The sequence below is a fragment of the Pan troglodytes genome, chromosome 6 (assembly GCF_028858775.2).
Source record: "Pan troglodytes isolate AG18354 chromosome 6, NHGRI_mPanTro3-v2.0_pri, whole genome shotgun sequence".
In the NCBI taxonomy this organism is placed as follows: domain Eukaryota; kingdom Metazoa; phylum Chordata; class Mammalia; order Primates; family Hominidae; genus Pan; species Pan troglodytes.
Window position 1 is genome coordinate 159223392 of NC_072404.2, and position 5542 is coordinate 159228933.

The window sequence follows — 5542 nt, forward strand, 5'->3', positions numbered from 1 at the left end:
ATTAAAATTAAATCAAAGTGTCATGTAAAAGAGCATAAAATCATGAAATAATACTTAAGGGAAAGCTAAATATGTGCAAGATTATACAGTGGAAACCATTTTTAAAATGAGGGACATTAAAGAAGACCTAAACAGAGATTTATGTCATGTTCAAGGATTGGGAGATTCAATATTTTATTAAGATGGTAATCTCTCCAGTTTGATCTGTAAATTCATTGCAATCCTGGTCAAAATCTTATCAGGAGTTTTTCAAAAATTTGACAATGTGATTTTAATGTTTATATGAAAAACAAAAAACTGAGGATGGACAAAATAGTTCTGAAAATGTAGAACAAATGACACACTCACTGAATTTAAAACTTACAATAAAGCTGCAGTAGTCAATACAGTGAAATATTTCTTCAGAGGTAAACATATGGATTAATGGAATAGACAAGAGTCCAAAACTAGACCAAATTCACTGATTCAGTCCATTGATTTTTGATAAAGATGCCAAGGTAATTCAAAGGAGAAAAGATAATCTTTTCCACAGTGGTGCTTGAAAAATTAGACACCCATATAAAGAAAGAAAAAAGAAAAGGAAGGAAGGAAGGAAGGAAGGAAAAGGGAAGGGGGAAAAGGGAGAAAAGGAAAGAAAGGAAAGGAGGAAGGAAGGAAGCAAGCAACCAAGAAGGGAAGGAAGGAAGGATTTTTTTTATACACTACATAGAAAAACTAACTCTTAGTGGATTATAAAATTAATGCAAAAGTAAAATCATAAAATTTCTAGAAGAAAGCATAGGAAAAAACTTAGCAATCTGGGGTTAGGCAATGATAAATCGGACTTCTTTAACTTGTAAACTATACATCTGATAACATTTAAAAACTCAAACCATTTAATAGCAAAAACACAACTTTAAAAATGGGCAAATAACTTTGATTTTCTTTGTTTTACTGTTTTGTTTTATTAATTCTGCTTTAATCTTTATTATTTTTTTCCATTGATTTAGGACCTTAATTTTGCTTACGATGCTTTTGTCTGCTGGCTCTGCATTTTTGTAGCACTTGTGTAACTAAATACGTCTTTATTTCTCTTTCATTTTTGAAATATGTATTCTTTGGGCATAGAATTCTAGGTTGGCACTTTTTTCTTCTTTCAGTTCTTCTGTAAGTCTTATCTGTGTTCCTCTGTATGCAATGTGCGTTTTTTCCTTGTGGCTCCTTTCATAATTTTTGCTTCATTACTTATTTTCAACAGTTTAGGAATATAGCACTTTGTTATGGCTTTTTTTTTTATTATTTTTTATGCCTCAGGTTGTTGAGCTACTTAAATGTGCAGGTTCAGTGTTATTATCATATCTGAAATTGTGGGTCTTTCAATTGTTGATTATGTTTCCCTCACACCTCATCTCTCCCTTTTCCCTCTGGGACTCACAGCTTATTGAAGCACATTCAACTTTTTCAGCCTTTTATAACTGTCTATTTCATTTTGTATAGTTTCTATTGCTATATCAGCAAATTCTCCTATCTTTTCTTCTGCAGTGTCGAATCTGCTGTTAATTCTATTTACTGCATTTTTTTTTTATCTTAGATATTGTGTTTTTCATCACCTAGCAGTTTGAATTGCGTGTCTTAATGATGGCAGCAGCAGCCTGTCTGGAGCGGCCGCTGCCATGACGCCGGATGCAGTGAGGGAGCTGCGGCTAGGGCTGGCGGGAGCCAGGAACAGGCAGAAGCCCCACCCCTCTTCCAAGTTGGAGGGGCAGCAACCCCACCCTCAGGAGTGCAGCTGCAGCCACCCAGCGGTGGCAGCAGACCTGGGCATCTCTGAATTCTCGGGGGCCCAGGAAGCCCCCCATTCCCCTACAGGCTTGAAAGTGCCTGCTCCCACTGCCTGGACTCTCCCTGTTCTCAGTGCCTGGTGCCCGCTCCAATTTTGGAGCAAAGTTTCTGGCTGTCCCTAGCTCTGTCACGACCCGGCCAGGTGTGCGTGTCCTCAGGGCAGCACTGACACACCAGTCCCCTGCCACCTCGGACTTTGGGTGCCAACGTGCATGGAAGGCCAAGAGAGGGCTAAGGGTGGCTCAGAGTGGGCCTGCAGGCACCCCTCAGCATGAACAGCCTGGGTGCCATGTGCACCGTGGACAGCAGGTTAATGGCAGCAGAAGGTGGACTGGCTCCTGGGCGGAAAGGGATGGGTCCCCAGTGAAACCTCACCTTCAGGCCAGGGACAGCCAGAAACCTAGGGTCCAAGCTGCCAGTTCTGCAGACTGGAATGAGAACTTACGGTGCGTTTTTCACGCCACCCCATGGCTGCCCATGGAGCAATCAGCATGCGCTTCCTTCCCTCTGAAGCCTATAAAACCCCCCGGACTCAGCCACACTTGGGTAAATGTAGGGATAACCTGCCTGTGGAGAAAAGCTACCCATTGTGGATCTTCTCTCAGCTGAGAACTGAGCGGATGTCAGGGACTACCTGCCTGCAGAAAGGAGCTACGCACTGTGGGACACCCTGCCTGTGGAAAGGAGCTACCCACTGCAAGACTCTGAGCTGTTCTGTTGCTCAGTAAAGCACCTCTTTGCCTTGCTCACCCTCCACTTGTCCGCATACTTCACTCTTCCTCGACACAGGACAAGAATTTGGGACCTGCCGAATGGCAGGACTGAAAGAGCTGTAACACAAACAGGGCTAAAACACATCCTTTGCTCACCATGTTGCGAGCAATGAGAAGGCGGGAAGAGAGGAGAAAAGATCTGTGGCCCTTCACGGATCCCAGACCTAGGAGCTCCCCAAGCCAGGGCGGTAACACCCTCTTTGGGGCTCCATGGTTCCCGGCATCTCTCAGCTTCCAGGTGCCACCGTGTTCCCCAGTGCCAGCTGTGGAAGATGCTTGCAGTACACCTGCTCCAGCTGCAGCCTCACGGGAAGCTGGCACCAATGCCGGCATCTGGAACTGCCCACCCAGCCATAGCTGGCATGCCTGGATGTGCATAGAGGCCAGACCCCACACTTGCTCGCTCACACACCCCTCACTGCTCCATGCCTGGCTCACCCTTGGCAGGCATGGGATCCAGGCCGGTAATGCAAGCTGAACTCAACCTGCCAGTCTGAGCGGGTGGACCAAGACCAGCGAGCCTGGGCAAAACTTGAGCAAAGGTGCCACCGGCCACAGCTGGCAAAGTGACACCCCAAGGATCCTGTGACATTAATATCTTGGGTTTTTTTCTCCTCATTATGTGTAGGCTTTCTCTACCAACTTAAATGTGAAATTTATTTATAATGGATATTTTAATGTACTTGTCTTCTAATTATGTCATCCATTATTTCTGTATATGTTTTTATTGATTGATTTTTCTCTTTATTGTGGCTTGTTTTGGCCCCTCTCCTTATGTTGTGTCCTGGGAACTTTTTCTGCTTCTTTGCATGCCTGGACATTTTTTTATTGGATTGTAAATATTGTGAGTTTCATGTTTTTGGGTGCTGAGTACTTTTGTTTTCCTTTAAATATTTTTCTCTTTTCTCTGGGAAGCAGTTAAACTGCTTGGAATTAGCTTATATATCAAGTCTTGCTGGGTGTTAGGTTAGGTCCAGCCAAGTGTAGGGTCAATTTGCGCTGCTCCTGAGGCTATACCTTTCTAAGGATTCTACTCAATGTCTCATGTGTTTGAGGTCTTTCCATCCTCACTGGAGAGCACATGAGATATTCTGAGGCTTGTGTTAGCTTTAAAGATTATTCTGTTTACTTCTGTCTGCTGGTTATTTCCTTGGCCTAGGAAGGTTCCTCATATTTATGCAAAGATCAGGTCAGCAAAAGATTGAAGGATATCCATCTTCAGATATTGAAAGTTTTCTCTCATTTTAGCTCTCCTCTTTGTCACTCTTCTCCAAACTATAAATTTTGTCTTCTCAACTCGGGATTACCATGGGCTCCATTTGAGTTCCCTCTCTCTTTGCTGTGGCCTGGTAACTCTCTCTGGGAAATAAGCAACGGTACTTATGGCTCACCTCATTTATTTTCCTTCTCTCAGACAGTACTGTTTTGCCCTGCCTTTTGTCCAATGTCTGAAAACCTTTGCTTCGTATAGTCTGGTCAGTTTTCTAGCTGTGTAAGTCAAATGAATACCATCCCAGCTATTCTATCATGGCCAGAAGGTGAATTCACAATCACTTCTGATATTGTTTTATTTAATGCAACGATCATGCTTAATTGTTTTAATAATTATAATAATTTATCTGTAGATTTTTTATGTTATTTATATAGAAAATTATATAATCTGAAAATAAAATAACAATATTGCTTTTTTTCCCCCAATCCTGATATTATTATATTTTTTCCCTGTGTTCTTCTACTGGTTAGTCCTATCAGTATAATGTTAAATAAAGATGGGTTGATATAGGTTGGCTCTGTGTCTCCACCCAAATCTCATGTTGAATCATAATCACCAATGTTGTGGGGGGAATCTAGTGGGAGGTGATTGGATCACGGGGGTAAATTTTCCCCATGCTGTTCTCATGATAGTGAGTGAATTCTCATGAGATCTGGCTGTCTAAAAGTATGTAGCACTTCCCCCTTCACTCTCTCTATCCTGCTACCATATGAATGTGTGCTTGCTTCCCCTTCATCCTTCCACCATGATTGTAAGTTTCCTAAGGCCTCTCTAGCAATGCCTCTTGTATAGCCTATGGAATCGTTAGCCAATTTAACCTCTTCTATTTATAAATTACCCAGTGTCAGATAGTTCTTTATAGCAGTGTGAGAACAAACTAATATACAGGGGTATGACATTTTTATTTTGTTTCTAAGCTTATCTACTTTATGCGCATTTCATCAGATTAGTAAGGTCTATATTTTTTAAATCATGAATATTATTAATTTTAAAATATTTTTGTGTCTATTAATACAATCATATGGCTTTTATTCTTTTACTAATAATGTGGCAAATAATCGAGTATTTTCTAATATTAAACTTTTTTGTCTTGAGTTAAACCAGGTTTGTATGATGCATTAAATATTTTTATATATGAATGTATGGGGGTTGCTGTATATTTTGTAAAGTTTTCTATCCATTTTCCTCATTCAGACTGAATTTTTCTTTCTTTCAGATTCCTTACCTAGTTTTGGGATCATGGTTATGATAATCTTATACAATTAGTTATGCCATGATCCCTCACTGTTTTCTTTTGAAATCCTTGTGTAAATTTGAAGGTATGTGTTCTTTTAATATTTGATAGAACTCCAAAATAGATCTGTGAAATACATTGCTACATTGTTGAAATCAAATCTTTTTAATAGATCAGCATTCCTTCTCAAAGAGAAGATGGGGTAAATTTTATTTATTTTCCTAGCACATGTATTTTTTTTTTCAAAGTGGCTCTGATGTAATAGATATGGATTTTTCAGGGTCCTAGCATTTATCACCTTGTCCCACACTGGACTAGAGAAGCTCAGAAGAGCTACATATTTTAAAAGTTCTCTCCATATATATTTGAAGATAATTTTAAAATGATGTTTGCCTTCTTTTATAGTATTAAGAATTTTCTTCTTAAAGGAGGAAATAATTG